The sequence below is a fragment of the Pholcus phalangioides genome, unplaced genomic scaffold (assembly GCF_987345545.1).
Source record: "Pholcus phalangioides strain wild (caught in Gottingen) unplaced genomic scaffold, Ppha-v1.0 ptg000041l_1, whole genome shotgun sequence".
Lineage (NCBI taxonomy): Eukaryota > Metazoa > Arthropoda > Arachnida > Araneae > Pholcidae > Pholcus > Pholcus phalangioides.
The window spans coordinates 4,527,819-4,546,198 of NW_028301627.1; the positions used below are offsets into that span (position 1 = coordinate 4,527,819).

The 18,380-nt window shown below is 39.2% G+C and overlaps 1 protein-coding gene across 2 annotated transcripts in view; it reads right to left on the bottom strand.

Moving 5' to 3' along the window:
- LOC149065111 (uncharacterized) overlaps window positions 1-18,380 on the bottom strand; it is a 55,472-nt gene that overhangs the window by 21,823 nt on the left and 15,269 nt on the right. Inside the window, exons 1-3 of one of the 2 annotated variants that reach the window (XR_016195682.1) lie at window positions 6,202-6,366; window positions 2,191-2,267; window positions 1,805-1,926 (exon numbers count right to left, since the gene is read on the bottom strand). The gene's annotated coding sequence lies outside the window, so the exon portion shown is untranslated. Of the gene's footprint in view, window positions 1-1,804; window positions 1,927-2,190; window positions 2,268-6,201; window positions 6,367-18,380 lie in introns of those variants that run through there. The other variant, XR_016195681.1, reaches the window with a different exon arrangement.

An 18,380-nucleotide genomic window follows, 5' to 3' on the forward strand; every position in this document is an offset into this window, starting at 1 on the left:
GTCGCTACCAAACTCGTATCTATTGCTTTCAGCAATTGGGACAGCTTAAATGTAGTGAAAAAATTGTCGGTTGTGACATTTCTGCCCTTGTTCTCAAATGGCTTGATCAGTTGAATCACTACGTGCTCTAAAATGGAGAAATTCGTTGAACGCTGATAATCCTCCCAAGTTTTGGAAATAAATTGAAAACGTACTCAACTGGTGTCAACCTCAACTGGAAGACAGAATTTTATTTCTCTTGCACGCATTGGCGTACGCAAAGGGGGTTTGGGTTCTAACCTCCCCCTCAAGCCGAGATTATAGTGTTATTTTGCAGGAAAAAACGTAGTACCCCCCCCCCCCCACCCCGAGAAAATTCTGCGTACGCCTATGTTTCCATGACATTGTGTGCGTACGAATATTTCATCAACATGTTCTTCCCAGAGTTGAGTTTTTACTTTCTCAAAACCTTTAAGAGTCCAATCGGGTGTAGTTCGATTGTGCCCAAGATGAACCGTTTATGATAAGAAATAAGTCAATTGCGCTCTCCCCAATTTTTAAAGGAGTCGTGCCCTGAGCGAGACCAAATCCTTCTCCATTCTTTACTTGGGCAAATACTTTCTTTTGTGATATCTTGGTGAATAGAGTAATCTTTCGATTAGATTTCCTTTCTTCCTTTGAATTGAAACTTGCTCCATATCACCAATGTAGGTGGAACTATAGGAATACAGTAGATACCGTTTACACGATCTTCTTGAATATCTCCTTTATGGGGTTTTCACATTTATACGACGTGTAGTGGGGTATTTTACCCGAAAACCTGGCTAGAATTTTTTTTACATTTTTAATGCGCTATTTTGAACCAAAATGTCGACTAATTTATCGTTAAAAAAGAAATAGTTTTGCGTTATTAATTATGTAAAATATGAACATATGACAACATATTTTGTCATAAATTATATAATTTCCTCAATGATGAGGCAAATTCCTCATTAAAGAAGAAAAAATCCAATTGATGTAACAGAAATTCTCGTGTATTGTTGGACTCTTGAATGTTGTGAAGACAAAATAGTTAAATACAAATACAAATACAAATACAACGCCACAACAGGCAAATTGCCCAACGAGGTGGCTGACTTAAGAACATCATGGATCCCCCGAGCCATTTTTTGGAGGCCCTAGTTATACTAATTTAATTACTAATTTTATTTTGATATAATTCGTTACGATAATTTATTTTTCAATATTAAAATGTCGATACAATTTTCTTTGTTTACATTTTACACCATTTATACAAATAGAAGTACAAAAACGACACCACAACAGGCAAAATGCCCAACGAGATGGCTGAGAAAAAGATGCCCATAACGAATATGGATGTCATATACCCGGACGAACTAAGCCTCTAAAAAGTGGAAGAATGACTTTAAGAGAACGCGAAGAGATCTTTTTGAAAATGAGACCAAGCATTCTATTCGCTGAACAATGTTCAGAAAACCTAAGCCGCTCGTCAATGAGAATTCCCAAATCGATGACCCTAGTTGCATCCAGGATAGTGACACCATTCAACTCATAAGAGATCCGTGGGTTGTTTGAACCAAAATGAGCGACTATGCAATTATCAACGCTAAATGCTCCATTCATTTGCCCATGTATTAATACTGTCGGCGAACCACCTGTACCGTCGTCACGGACTAGAGATGGTCCACGGTCCATAGCTTTAGAAACGCTGATTTATTCGATTTGATCACGTGTGGAAGTTCAGAACTCTCAGCTCACATGTATGAAGTTGAATATCACGTTTGTATTTAATTTATATACTTACCGTTTTAAGCAATGAGCAGCCGTCATCACGTGTCTGTCCGTCACTAATGTCCCGCTACAACTGCTACCTGCAGTAACTTCTATTTCCGTTGTCTCTCGTATTTTTTGGAGTTCGATGTAAACCTTGTGAGAAGGAAATTTGCACAGTGATTCACTGTAATAAATTTTATCGCCGCTACAAAATTCAATGTAATGCTCTTTAACCAACATGGAAGTCATAGCTCGACAGTTTATAGCTCACATTAACATCGACGATGAAATATTCGGAACTCACCTTTTCGATTTACCACGTCACACATGACCCAACCAATCACACCAATAACTGACAGAAATTTTTTATTCGTGGAATTACTGTTTAACAAAACTTGAAATGAAGCACAAACTTACATTGAACGGGAACATCCCTTGAGCAGCGGGTTGTCCACCGACGATATGTTCTATTTTGGGACAATGGCAAAACGGTCCTGCAATAGCAACGAAATGAATTCATGCAGACACTTCAAAAAGACACAGTTATCTGACAGTGAAACGAAAACGGGTTTTTGAACTCGAATTTCTCTTAACACGAAAATTCTATTCATATCATGCTTTTAAAAGTGTTAGTAACACGTCTCGTGAAAGATAAATGTGCTCTTACTTCGCTCCTCAAGATGTTCATTTCTCAAAAGGGAAGGTTCTCTAATGGAAGGTAGGTTCGGAGATTCTTGAATCTATGAAAATTAACGTATTTACCAATCAACGTAACACTCGACTAGGGTAGACATTTAATAAACATACTGTACTCAGAAAAACGACGTCATTTCCTATTGCTCATACAACGTATTAACCCTTTGCACTCGAGGCCTTTCTCGCTCGGGTGAACCAGCAACTCGAGACGATTTTCCGCATTATTTGGTGGACTTCTTAAAGATAAATTAAAAAGATTTCGCAAGTAATCTATGCATAGACGTAATTTCGTTCTTCATCAATCGTATTCCATGCTTATTGGGCTTCGTAACTTCGAAAATAATATTCCTGTTGTCACGAATGTCGAGTTCGAACTAACGCGAAGACGCATATGTAACAATAAATGTAAAAAAAACGTATTTAAGATTAAAGATTGGCAGTTGTTTTGTACGCATGCATTGTTGAATGCCCTCATGAAGCGATATTGCCTAAATAAACATCGTTACCGCTCTAATTATCGCGTCAAACCAAGTGGTGACCGAAAGTCACCTTTCGAGTTCAAAGGATTAATTACTGGATACCAAGCGGAGATGAATTTTCAGGAAGGAGGGATATGTATCTGAGGAGAATCGATCCCCGCCGTCCCCTTGCCTTTCGGGCGAGTGCAGTAACAACTACACTGCGGGTGACTGATATTTTCTTGCCTTAAGGAATATTCATACACATCAATTCAGGTTCCAGTCACTACCACGCAATTTACCAACAAGCAATTCAACGACCTTAGCTAATGAGCGCGATCATGAGCAAGTCAGTGAGTATTAATTTGCCAAATGATTTTCCCAATCGCTCATTCACATGCTCCCTTTGCTCACTAATTTGCTCATTCACTCACTCTTATGCTCGGTTGCTTACTAACTTGTTCACTTATTTGCTCAAGAGGCACTCCTATTTTCACTACCTCCCTCACTGATATGCTCATTCACTTATTACTACGTTCACTTGCTCACTTAGTTGTTCAATCACCAATCCTATGCTCCTCCCTTTTCACTCATTTGCTCATTCACTCATTCTTATGCTCATTTGGTCACGGATCATCTCATCCACACATTCTTACGCTCACTTGCATACTAATTTACTAATACCGTGTTCACTTGCTTACTTATTTGCTCATTCACCCCTTCCTTTGCTTACTTGCTCACTGATTTCCACTCCTCCCTATACTCACTTGCTCACTAACTTACTCATTCACTAATATTGTGTCCACTTGCTCACTGATTTGTTCATTCACTATTTCTGTGTTCCCTTATTTGATCAATCACCACTCCTATGCTCACTTGCTCACTGATTTTCTCATTCACCAACTTCAGTGTTTCCTTGCTCATTGATTTGCCATACACTCATTCACTCTTTGCTCACTAATTCTAATTCACTCATTCCTATGCTCACTTACTATGTTGATCATTCACTGCTTCCGTGCTTACTTGCTCACTTATTTGATCGATCACCATTTTTATTATCGCTTGTTCACTAACTTGCTCATTCACTCATTTCGGTGCTCACTTGCTCTCAGATTTGTCTTTCACTCATTCCGTTTCTCGCTGATTTGTCTTTCACTCATTCCGTTTCTCGCTGATTTGTCTTTCACTCATTCCGTTTCTCGCTGATTTGCCGTTTACTCATTCCTATGTTAACTTGCTCACTAACTTGTTCATTCACTACATTCAGAATTAATGTGAAGTTAGTGCAAAAGTAGTGAGTGAGTGAGCAAGTTAGTGAGCGAGTGAGCACAAAAGTAGTGAATGAGCCGGTGATAATAGCAGTGAGCAAATGAGCATAACAGTGAGCAAATGAGTATAACAGTGAGCCAATGAGCATAACAGTGAGCAAATGAGCATAACAGTGAGCAAATGAGCATAACAGTGAGCAAATGAGCATAACAGTGAAAATTTTATCAGAGAAGTAGGGAACGAGCAAGTTAGTGAGCATAAGTCATGAGTGAATGAGATGGCAGTGAGCAAGTGAGCGTAGGAATGAGTAGCATAGGAGTGAGAAAAAAAATTCAAAAAATAATTTTACTTTAACTTTGGAAATTGGAGCCTTCCGGTGGTCTTCCGATTTGTCAAATATGCCCTCGCAAAGAAGCCAAAACGTGATCAGACTGGACGGTCGGCGCCTGATGGGTGTGAACGAAAAGGCTAATAGAGGCAACTAGACTGAGACGAAGCTGGAGTCTAGTGGCCGAGATGGATGCGTATGAATACACCTTTCGAGAACATATGTGCAGTGAAGGGACTGCCTGGTCCAATCGGCTTATTCCACCGTACAGACAACTGCGGCTTGGTAGGCAATCAATTCCACTTCGCCACGAAGTGAAAATTCAAGGTGCTTGCTTTGTTAGGCTCCTTGTCACTGTCATGGATGAAAACTCAATCCTCCCCCGAAGTTTTCTCTTTTAACGTTACAACTTTGAAATAAATTCATCCTATTTCTTAAATTTATTTGGATGATATTTCTACATGTGTTAAGCTATAAATACATGTAAAAATACTCCGAAATCAACGGGGAAAACAATTTTCTACCCGATTGACCAAAAAAAACAAAGACAAGCATTTAACCTTGTTAAATGCCTAAGCGTGACGAAAAAAATGAAAATTTGCCCATTTTATTTGTGAAATAACGTTCCTAACTTTGATAAATAAAATAATACAAACAGATATTTATATACACGTATGAGGTAACGCAAAAAATAAATAAATACAGTGAAACCTGTACGAAACGGAACGTCAATAGACTGAAATAATATTCCGTTTTAGACCGATTTCCGTTTTATAAAGGTGCAAATAAAAGCACTAATCATTAAACAGACTATATTTGATTCCGTTTAAGACAGGTTTCCGTCTCATACAGGTTTCACTGTATATATATACGGGGTGATTATAAAAAAACTATCCCGACATATGGGCCCCTAACTATCATACCATTCACAGAAACTGAATGAAATTTTGGCATAAGGTATTTTGAGGTATGCGCTCAAGAATGATATGGAAAACAACAGTGTCACTCTAACAGTTACGGTTACAGTGAGAAAATTTCAAAGATATCAAATGACAACACCAAGTTTTTTGTATTGGAATGCGATCTCCATACTGAAAAACACTAAATAGCGTTCGAACGGCAACTGTAGCACGAAAATCCCCGGAGCTAGGCAAGGAAAAAGTAAAAAGGACTTTGCCGTGCACCAGAGCATTAATGTTCGTTTCATTCGTTACACCGTTTTTCCGGCTGAGATCCCAGCCTGATTAGTCCTCCACAAGGTCATGTGGAAAATTTGTCAAACACAATCAAATGCTTTATTTTATGCTGCTTCTCTGTCTTTATTGGTTGTCCTCACTTTTAGCCTATCTACCGCCGGTGATTTTCATGCTACAGTTGCCGTTCAAACGCTATTTAGGGTTTCTCACAATGGAGATCGCATTCCAATACAAAAAACTTGGTGTTGCCATTTGATATTTTCGAAATTTTCTCACTGCAAACGTAACTGTTAGAGTGATGCTGTTGTTTTCCATATCATTCTTGAGGGCATACATCAAAATACCTTATGACAAAATTTCATTCAGTTTCTGTGAATGGTATGATAGTTAGGGGCCCATATGTCGGGATAGTTTTTTTATAATCACCCTGTATATAACCAGAACAAAAAATAACGGTAAATAATAATAAATAAAAACTTACATTTATCGCCTGCGATACGGAAATAAAGCAGATGTAAACTTGGAATAAAGCTCCGAGCTTAATGTGTGCTAATGTTATCTCCATTTTCGGCATAGAATATACGAAAATATTGCTTCTTAGTCAGCAAGGGCTCTTGAGAAAGAGACTCTAATTGATGGGAGAGCAAACCCGGTTGGTGAATGACTGAAGAATCAGTGATCAGTAACGCAATATGTAGACTAATGACAATCATGTCTGTGACGATTATTGTCGTCTTTTTAACAGGTGAATAAACGATTTCTCCACTCCGAAAAACAGCAATATTTCTTAAATTATTCGAAAAGAAAGCGCCATTGTCAGACGGAAATCTTAATTATCTATTCATTGAACTGAATTGATTGACGCACACAAATGTGCTCATCAAATGTGATAAGGTGAACGGGGGGGGGGGAGCAGGCCAAAAGTAATTGCAAAGAAAGTAACAACATGTACACTATTGTGAAAATTTTCAATTTTGGAGACTCGTTCCGAATGGTGCAGTGCCACGCCATGGTGAATACAGTCAAACATCTATCTCGAAAATGACAGGAAAGAAAAAAATTTCGAGCTGGAGAGTTTTTGAAAAATTGAGTTTTTTGTTTCTTAGAAAGAGATCATACACGTCAAAAACAGCGAAAAATATGATAATAAGAATTATTTATGATGGTTACGAAGAGACTCAACGACATTGAACATTGAAGGAACGGACACACCCCGCTTCCCATCTCAGAGAGATATCGAAGTTTTCCCGGGGGATGGGTGTATCCGGAAATTTATTAAGACTCAACGACAGAAAAGCTCCGGGTGCGGACGCCATTAATAACGTACTTCTAAAGGCCTTATTCTTTAAGTTTCCAACGAATATCTTTCGAGCGTGCAATGTCAATAAGTGACGAGTTCAAAAAAGATACATCCGGACATCCTGTAGACCCGGCGAGGTCATAGGTCTGGTCCCCGTTATTGAGTAGGTGAAGGTAGTTGGCTCTGATTAGGTCAAGTAATCTGAGTCCTCTGTTGTTGATATCTCGGTACCCCCAGCTAGTGTGGTGAGCGTTGAGATCAGCAGTGATGAGAAGCGGAGTCTTATATTAGCCTTACCAATAATTTGATTTAGTTCATTCAAAGTTATTTCCAATTTTTTATACGGTGAGGAATAGGAAGATGAAGGAATCACATCGCCATTGCTCGTAGCAAGTTTGATTGCAATACTATTTTCGTATATTGCAAATACTGCTCCTGAAATATCATTATTAATTATAATTATTGCTGCCTTCTTGTTGAACGATAGCCATCGATGCCGATTCCCTGGGATACCTGGAAATCTACCGTGTAGATATCTTGGTTCCTGAAGAAGTGTGACATCAATTCTTTGTTCTTGTATTGTTCTCATCAGGAGATCAGTTGCAATCTTGCTCTTATTAGCATTAAATTGTAATAATCTAAATGGATGCATTAAAGAGACCATTATTAGTTTTTCTTGGGTTCAAAGCAGACAGAATTAGTAAACTTGGTTGATGCTTATCTTGACTTGAATTGGTAACCATGTATCTTTGAATGAGTTTCTGTAGCTGTAACCACATCAAATGATGTACTTGTATACATAGAAGGTGACATTTGGGAAAATCGTCTGAACAATTCCACTGATTTGCCTTCTGCAGTTTTGATTATTCTGTTGCGACTCCCACTGCTTCCCAACAGAGGGAGGCAGAGGTACCATATGTACGAGCTGTATTATTATTATTATTTCTTTTTCCTTTTTTTGTGTGAGTATATTTCAGTAGTACACATCATGTAACTGAGGAGAAAAGAAGGGTAGAACGTCTTCTGTCACTCTGATTTAAGAAAAGAAAAGAATAGAATAGTTTTGTTTTTCGACTAAGTGTTGTTTAATTCTTGCCCAGTGTATCACTTCATTCATAATGCGAGAGGGGTAAGTTTTAATTTTTATTTGGTAGAAACATGATTTTAAATTAAATTTTAGATCGACCCGGACGGGTTCCGCTTTGTCGATCCCTAAACAAGTGGCGAGCCAGCCAGGATTAAGAATTTTTGATTTTAAGAGTTTTTAAATGAAATAATTTTAGATTTAGTTGAAAAACAATTTTTGGATTTTCCAAGTGAAATAAGTTTAGATTTTAATCGAAGGTATTTTATTTGAAGAAATAAAATACCAACATCATGGAACATCATGGAAAAGTTAGTTAGACAACGAAAGCCAATTAGAAGTTCATTCACAAAAACGGTAAACTCTCTTAAAGAGGAATTAGGTAATGAACTAGTGAATCAGAGTGAAATTCTAGATAAATTTACCAAGCTTGAAGAGTTAAAAGAAAAACTAGAAAATCTAGACGGTTCGGTTCTAGATGCACTTCTAGACTTGAAAGATGTTAGTGATGATGATGTCTCAAAAGAATATGATACCACCGAAGAGTATAGAGATGTGTTTATTACCATCAAACGTTTGGTAAATAAGGCATTACAAAATGCCAGTCCAGAACAGGGCAGTAAGGCAGAATCTGTCATTAGTTCGAATAGACGTCCTCAGTATAAATTGCCAGAAATTAATCTTAAGAAGTTTGATGGCGAGTTAATCAATTATTTACCGTTTTGGGCTCAATTCAAACAAATTCATGATAATGATGAATTGAGCGAAATTGATAAATTTCATTATTTGTGCCAGGCTATGCAATCTGGAACCAAAGCCAAAGAATTTATCAATGCATATCCTGTCACAACGGAAAATTATGAAAAGGCAATTAATGCTTTAAAACAGAGGTTTGGTAAAACCGAATTATTGATTGAGGTCTATGTAAGAGAATTATTAAAATTGATAATTGATAATTCAGGCCACAACAAAAATAAGCTGCCCTTGGGAAAATTGGTAGATAGCATAGAAGCTCAGTTACGAGCTTTAGAATCTATGGGTGTTGATTTCGAAAGCAATGGAGCTTGGCTATATCCCTTAGTAGAAAGTTGCTTGTCAGAAGAAATTCTAAGGGCCTGGCAACGCTATTCGTATTCTTCCTCCCCCGCTTTAGAAAATTCCACAGATGTGCACTCCATCCCCAAGGAAGAATTTCCCCCTCAACGACAACCAAGTTCAAGGTTAACGAGACTCATGTCTTTTCTGCACCATGAAGTAGAAAATGAGGAAAGGGTGTTGTTGGCAAGAAAGGGATTCGAGGGAGGAAGGGATCAACGACCCCGAGAAAAACAGAAAAAGGGAGATTCTCCCCTTCCCACAGCAATAAACCTACATGCTGGGAACGTTAAGTTGAACTGTATTTTTTGTGATCGTCCCTCACATGAGAGTAAAGATTGTTTTGAGGCTATGTCTCTTTCACTGAATGCAAAATTAGAAAAAATTAAAGAAAAAAAATGCTGCATGAAATGCATTAAAAGAAATCACATTGCAAAATTTTGCCGTACCCTCGTCCGTTGTCATATTTGTAATAAGAATCATCTCACGTTACTATGTCCCGAAACACCTTTGAAAAAGGCAAAAGATAGACGTACGATAGAGGATAATAAAACCCTTTCTTCAGATTCAAGCACTGTGCAAAGCACATCTGTTCAGGAGAAATGTACTTCATCTGTGGCATTAATGACATTAGAGCTTAAGGTTACGGGGAAGTTCTCAAAGCAAGTCCGTGTGCTTTTAGATTGTGGATCGCAAAAGTCGTATATTAAACGGTCCACAGCCGAAGAATTGGGCCTCGAATGCGTCACAGTGGAAACTATATCACATACCTTATTCGGGGGTTCAACAATCAGTGCTAAGCCCCATAAGAGATTCCGTGCAACTCTGGGGACAACCGATAGATATTTAAAAACACAGTTAGAATTCGAATTTTTGAGTCAGGAAGTGATTTGCGGAAGCATCCCACGGTTAGCCCTTGACAGTAAGCTACTAGAAGAGCTCAAAATTAATAGAATATGGTTAACCGATGTTGGAACTAATTGCCCAGAAGTGGAGGTACTGATAGGCGCAGACATATATGGTAAGATTTTGACCGGACGAGTGAAACAGTTGCAAAGTGGTCTAACCGCCATCGAAACAAAGTGGGGATGGACAGTATGTGGGGAGAAGAATGATAACAAATGTCCAATTGACCGCTCCGCTAGCACTATGGCAGTGACAAATCTATCAATAAGGGAGTTAAAAATTCCAGAATTATGGAGCTTGGAAACAATTGGCATTGGCGAAAACAGGAGTCATATGACTAAAGCAGAGGAGGAAGAGCACGCTCAAGAACAATTTTGTGGATCACTGGATAGGAAACAAGATGGTAGATACTGTGTAGGATTACCATGGTTGGACGGACGTCAAGGTATTCCTTCCAATCGACACATAGCCGAGAAAAGGTTGTATAGCGTTACTCACAAGCTGAAAAGAACCTCTACTTATGATGATTATGGAAGAGTACTTAATGAATGGGAACAGGAAAGAGTAATAGAAAAGGTACCCAACAATGAGTTAGACCGAAAATGTCACTATTTGCCCCATCATCCTGTCATAAAACCTGATAGTTTGACCACCAAAATCCGACCTGTATTTGATGCTTCTTGTGAAAGTGGTGGGGGTCCCTCACTCAATGATTGCCTGGTAAAGGGACCGTTATGGTTGAAAGAGAATCGAGATACCTGGCCTAGTCTAGAAGTGCATACAGATGAGCGTCTAGTAACTGTAGAAAGAAAGAAATCTTTCTCTGTAAATTTAAGCGTTAATGATAATAATGAAAATATTAGTTGGTATAAAAAATTCTCTAACTTCTCTCGCATTGTGCGCATCTTTTGCTGGGTGAGAAGATTCATCTTGAGAGCACAGAAAAAAGTCATCCCGAAGGGGAAACTAGTGGATGCATGTGAGAAGGAGAACGCAGAAAATCTCCTCTGGAATGCGCTAAAATTAATTGATTGGATTAAAGTTACCAACGATAAGCATTTATCTCCAATCAAGTGGAAATTCATCCCTCCTACTGCAGCCTGGTGGGGAGGATGGTGGGAGAGACTGATAAGATCAGTCAAAGAACTCTTAGTGCGGGTCCTAGGCCGATCATCTCTACATTTTGAAGAACTCTATACGATCATTTGCGACGTTGAGGCTACAGTGAACCGCAGACCTCTCACATTCGTATCAGAGAATTCTGACGACCTGGTGGCGCTTTCTCCAGCATCCTTTCTCCAAGAAATCCCAACATCAGGAGTTCCGGATCTTGACGTGATTGATCATAAGAGCTGCAACGCTAGGCTCAAGTACCGCCAGAAGCTCCGAGGTGAATTGAGAAGCCGTTTCCGAAAGGAGTACTTGGGTCAGCTGATTCAACGGTCAAGTGAACAAGGAAGGAACTTCCAAGTCGGCGATGTGGTCTTGGTGGGACTGGAAGACAAGAAAAGAGTGTTGTGGCCCATGGCCAGAATAACAGAAGTTCTTCCCAGCAGAGACGGTAGCACGCGCGTGGTAAGACTCCAAACGAGATCTGGAACTCTAGTTCGACCTGTACAAAGACTTTACCCGTTAGAATTGAGTGACTCACAAGATCCGGTCAGTAAATGCAGCGAACAGAGAAGGTCTAGATTCGGCCGAGAGCTGAAAATACCGGACAGACTTATATTGTGACACTCAACAGTCGTGTGTGCAAACAAAATCAACAATATGTGACGCACTGCATAATATGTATTTATTTTATGAATGTCATGCATTTTTATACATGTTTGATATACTCAAATTTTGAAATTTTAACTTTTATTATGGGTTATTATGCAGAGCATATGTATTTTTCAACTTTTGTAGTTGCATGTGTATATATATAGCTATTTTTTGATTCTATGCACAGTAATGTTTATTTCGGAGCAATATTTTGTATAATTGGAATTTTGTTTAGGCGCACTGCAATTCCAATGGTGGGAGGATGTTGCGACTCCCACTGCTTCCCAACAGAGGGAGGCAGAGGTACCATATGTACGAGCTGTATTATTATTATTATTTCTTTTTCCTTTTTTTGTGTGAGTATATTTCAGTAGTACACATCATGTAACTGAGGAGAAAAGAAGGGTAGAACGTCTTCTGTCACTCTGATTTAAGAAAAGAAAAGAATAGAATAGTTTTGTTTTTCGACTAAGTGTTGTTTAATTCTTGCCCAGTGTATCACTTCATTCATAATGCGAGAGGGGTAAGTTTTAATTTTTATTTGGTAGAAACATGATTTTAAATTAAATTTTAGATCGACCCGGACGGGTTCCGCTTTGTCGATCCCTAAACATATTCGAAGAGGAGCCACGTGCTTATCTTTCAGGAAGACAGACCTTGCTTCTGGAGTCACCTGTGTCGGTTGAGATGCAGCCTCAACTTCAACCTGGTCGAAATGTTGTTCTGTACTTACAAATTCATGTGTTGGGCGGGTTTCGAAGGAAACTGTTCTGACATCTTGGATCTCTCTTTGCTGTATATATGCTTGCTGTGATTGATGAGACGTAATCCTTCCATTCTCCTCTTCTATATCATGTGCTTGATTTACGGCCGTATTCACCAACACAGTTTCAACTGCAATCGCAGGTGAAAGGATTGAAGATCGAAACGGATTGGTTAAATTAAGGATTTTAACCAATCCGTGTCGATCGCTGATCGTTTAACCGGCGATTGCAGTTGAAACTGTGTTGGTGAATACGGCCGTAAAGGTGCGTACTGAATGTTTTTCCCGCCAGCTGAAGAGCCTAGATAGTTTCCCCTACTTGTGGGTCCTTGTCGTCCTTTGTTTGTGAATTCAGATCTCTCGTTAATAGGTGATTCTGCCATTATTCTAAGTTGTGGTGAGGGAAAATAAATCCTTTTTCGATTTTGGCCCGTGGATCTTTCCGTTGCCCATCTGTATATAGGGCAGCTCGTGCTATATGTTGGATGATTAGTGGGATATCTCGTCCCATTGTTTGTGTTATGACGTTATGCAGTTAATGCACAGTCGCTTGGTGTTATTACATTTTGTCGTACCGTGTTTTCCAGCACATTTGGCACATTTAACAACTTTGCTTTGGAATCGCCGTATATGATGTCTCATAATTTGATATCTGAAGCAACGGGGAGAAGGTACAAATGTCTTAATATAAAATCATCGATGAGGCGAATCAATCCATCCTTGAAGAAGTGCTTCATAGAGATTTTTATTGTCCGCCAATTCTATTATCATATGAAACTTAGTATTATCAAATGTCTTTAGCTGTGATTTGGTTATTATATCACTTGATCCAATATTCAACGACTTTGCCAGCTGAGTACGTAAGTCCTCAGTGGAAATTGAAGTTGGTACGTTCTGAACTATAATAGCAGTTCTCGTTTTAGGGGCACGAGCTGTCATAACTTCATTAAAAACTTTTAATTGCTGGACTATCTATGAGGGTCCGGGCATCATCTTCTCGTTCTCGGTCTATTGCGTATCCCCTCTGGACTGGTCTAATTCCCTTGATATTTCCATTTAAATGTAGTTTATCAAGATACTTTATTAGGGCATTCGGTATAAGTTCTTTGTCTTCTGGATAGTTAGGGAAAAGAAGAACTGTAAAGATCTTATCACCATGCAAAGAGCTGCATTAGGAAGTTTTACTCTCTGTACCACTCCGTCTAGGCGCTGCAAGTTGAATAAGGCGTTCTTCAATGCTGCTTGGCTTAGTCTTCTGCGTTTCTGTAGCTCGATCGGAAGAAATCTCTTGTACTTCAACCTGTTGATTCCATATTACCAACTTCTTGAGGGATCTGCGTTTATGTGGTTGTAAAACAGTTCCATCTGAGATCCCTGGTTCAGCATTTACTGAGTTGATCAATTCTCCATCTTCAAGCTCGTTGTTTAGATCGTCCGTAGAGTCTGTTTCTTCCTGGTTTTTATTTTTAGTGATCTTAAGCGCGTTAATCTTTTTGTCAGGTAGACGCTTTGATCCGTCAAGATTGTTTGAAGGGAAAAATTCCGAATATGTATTTTCTGTGTTGATCGAATGCTGCAGGTAACCTGATTGTCTTTTAATGCCAAGTGCACAGCGTTTCTGTTGAATCCGGAAAGTATCTCACAGTTCTAAATACCGTAGTACAGATTCCAGTGGACAGAGACCTGTTTAACGAATTGTTTTTTTTTTTTTTTTTTTGGAATTTAATCGTCTTCTCTGTAAAGTAACCATTTTCTAAAAATTGTCGGCGGGCCACAGCAAAAAACTCGGATTCGCGGGGCATGGGATGAAAACTAGTTGAAGAATCTTCATGCAAATTTTCAACTTATTCTGATCTTACTAGAAGAGGTATTCGGCTTCTATACTTTCTTTAAGATTGTGATCAGTGGTTCTTTTTTAGTTTTTGGGAAAACAAAAAAAAAACCCTCACAAAGGGCGAGCAGAGTTGATCTCTCAGTATTTATGTCAATAGATGGCAATCCATTCCATCCGAACAAAAACAATTTATTGCTGCCATCTGTTAGCCAATTTTATAACCTTACACTATATGGACGCGAATCTTATACAGTACTATATATTTATTTAATTGTCAAACATTGTTCAAACAGACTTTTAATGTAAAAGATACATACATTTAATTACTGAATACGTTCAAGCTCATCATTTACGTTGAAGTTATATGCCTGGTGATATCTGTCAAAGGCAAGTAAGTATGATCAATTTTTTCAAAGTAAATGGGTTGTCCAATCTGCATAGTCCAACAAATTTTCGAGGGTGGATACACATTTCGCGAATGGATAATCTCTGTCGCCCACACTGTATCTCATGTTGTGGCGCTTTAACTACGCGGCCGACACTATCTGGACTGCTTTTATTTAAAAGGAACCAAACCAATCTGAACTATTGAAAAAAAGAGGTGGGACTTTTCTTCTTAATCTAAATACAACAAAGTGGCATTTAAGTTGTGATGCCGTCTTTCTTTCAAACCGAGCGCAACTCAGGTCTACCGCCATGGGCAATTTACTATCTAGAGAGTTGTGCTGGAAGTATAAGTGCGTGTACCTAACAGTTTGAGTGCGACTCTAGTGTTGTGATGCCGTGATATATATACTTTGGCCGGTGATCCCCGGGCCAAAGTATATATATGTATGTACACTGCTCAAAACAATTAGGGGAGCACATGGTTTTCACAAAATTAAAGATGGGGAAAAACTTTAAGAGATGGTAGAGTACACACAAAAACAAACGATTTTCATCAAACATTGCGTGGTCTAAAATAAATGCAAACGTGCTACAGGGCACAACATAGTAATAATAAGCGCGCAAATGTTTGCGGATTGGGCAACCACCTGTGAGGAAAACGCTCACCGTACATTCATGCTGCCTCTGCGATACTTCCGTTTTCACCTCCGTAAATAAAATGTATGTCTGTTTGTTTCAGTATTACCGAAGTGCGCCATTATCCCGTACGTTAAAACTGTTAGAACGGTTGCAAGCTTGAATTTCTTTTCTCCCGATAAATTTCAACAGGAATGCCATTTTAACGTTTGCTGAGCGGCCGCATCGAAACGAGCTACCGCTTTTGCGTTTCATGTCAGCCCTGCATTTTTTGATGACAATTGTTTGTATCGGTGTGTACTGTCACCTCTTGAAGATTTCCCCATCTTTTCTGAATCAGCTTGTATATATATATATATATATATATATATATATATATTTTTTTTTTTTTTTTTTTCCCGTATATTTTTGAATATTTTCATGGAACATATTGAAAACATTTTTAGAACATATTTTTTCAATTCCTCCATATTTCGATATTTTTAAACGCATAATTTAACAATTTTTATGGATCTTTGCGTTTATCTCGGCCCTTCGAAATTCACTTGGGGCATGGTATCAGCAGAATTTAGCCGCGACCAGTGAGTGATAGTCTTCCCTTCTCCTGGTACTTATCATTTAATAGTTGGGGGTGAGGTAGATGAAGACACGCGTCTATTGAAGGTTGGTTCAGTTTCTCTTTTTCCCATCCACAGCAATTCGTAAATACATCGTCATATGGATTCCTCTTCCCTTTCCCATGTGACAGTCGACGGCTCGGTGTATCTTCTTCTGTTTTATTATTATTATTAATATTATTATTATAAAGAAAGGTATAAACATAAGATAAATCAAAGAAAGTACAACGTTGACACAGCAACTGCAACATGTTGCAGTGTGACAGCTATAGCTCTCGTAGTGGTGAAACATGATAAGCGATTATCGAAAATGTTAAGGATAAGAAACGGCTTTGTGTGACGTCATGGAGGTCGCGGTTATGAGCGATAAGAAATGCTATTTTTCATTACTCTCTCGCCGGGAATACGGAAGGTATATGATATCATAGAAAGAATTAAACGTTTGAAATGTAAATGGGCTGGACATATTGCAAGAAGACAGGACAACAGATGGACCACAAGTATTCTACATTGGTACCCCATGGTGTTAAACGTCCGAGAAGGTGTCCCCACGCAAGATAGAGTGACAAGATCAAGAAAGTGGCTGGAATCAACTGGATGGCTAAAGCATCAGACAGAGCAGAATGAAAAAATTTAGAGGAGACCTTCATCCAGCAGTGGATTGAAAATGGTTGCTGATTATCAGTTTCGTCTTAACGCCTGGGCCCGGGGGCCTCAAGAAAAGAGGGGCATCAGAAAAACAAAAACCGGTTGAAATTTTCCACAATTGGCCAGGTAGAGCCTCAGAAATATAACTTGTCCCGGAGGCCATGATGCTCATAAGACGGCCCTGTGTGGGGAGGATGCTGTGAAGGACGAGAAGGAGAAAAAATCTGAGAACCACCATCGTTATCTCAATTGCTCGTTATCAGTTTATCGTTATAAGACGTTGAAGAAAATCAACTTGATTGAATTTATTACACTGGCGTTCGGACGCAATATTATGTCCCTGATCGTAAAGGGGGTTAAATGAATCTGAAATTAAAGTATTTACCAGCTGCAAGAACTGGACAAAATGTTCCGTGGACCGGCGCCGATCTGCCGAACCAGTGGTTGAAGAACGTTATTCTAATCTAAGAACTGTTCTAAATCAGTTGGTCTCAACCGGGGCCAATATGGCCCTAGTATAATCTAAGAACGCCACGGGTGAAAATGAAGTTGAAAGTTAGCCACGCCAGCCGATTAAGGGAGCAACAGAAAGAAACTTCAAAAGTGAAAAAGTAGCACTTCGAAGTAAAATATGTTTGTAACGAATCTATTTTCCCAGTATGGATATTTTTACTAACTCTCTGTGGCCTTACAGCACCTAATGCGTTTTGTTTGTTTATACGTTGTTAAAAGAAGTTGAGAAGAGTAAATCTATCTTCCAAGAGAAGAGAACGTGAGTTGGAATGTGGCTTCCGTTCTGTACGGTTGTCTGTTTTGAGTGTGCTTCGAAATAAAGTCTTCTTCGTTAAGCTCCGCAGTTTCGTGCTTTAATTGGACACCCCTCCAATACCAAGGATTTAGATATATTCCGCCATCTCCCGGAAAAGAGACGCACCTCCTACCCGACGTCCCCTTATAAAACTGGCGCCCAACGTCGTGGCTCGAACTCAAGGCAGTACGAAACGGACATTCGAAATCAACTGTGAGGTTCCTGATAGCTCCTAAAATCGAAATGGCGTACTTGGCCAAAGGTAAGAAACGTGATTTGATCCTACTCGCTCTAGAATTAGGAGAGGAAGTTCCGAATGATTCGCGTGTAGTAGATCTCAAGCACATAATAACAAAGTCCTCCGGTTATGAGGAAGAATTCGTGAAATCCCTGCTGGCTACTATTATCGGAGAAAGAGAGAGAGAAGAAGAACGAGCTAGAATAGCTGAGGAAAGAGAAGAAGAACGAGCTAGAATAGCTGAGGAAAGAGCTAGAATCGACGAAGAAAAGGAACAATCTAGGATCGCCGAAGAAAAGGAACGAGAACGTTCGTTTGAACTTGAAAAGATGCGGTTGCAGCTTGAGTTTCAACGACTCTCGCAACCGGCAGAAGAGCCATCCGTCGCTCTCATCGATCAGCCCAAGTTCGACGTGAAGAGGTTGATCCCGAATTTCAATCCGAGTGAAGATGATATGTCGCTATTCCTAAAGTTGTTTGAAAGACAACTAAAATTCTTGAAAGTGGAGAAGGTGAACTGGGTTGCGTATCTGCTGGGAGTTTTGCCGAATGAAGTTGCTAAACTCATTGCTCGAGAACC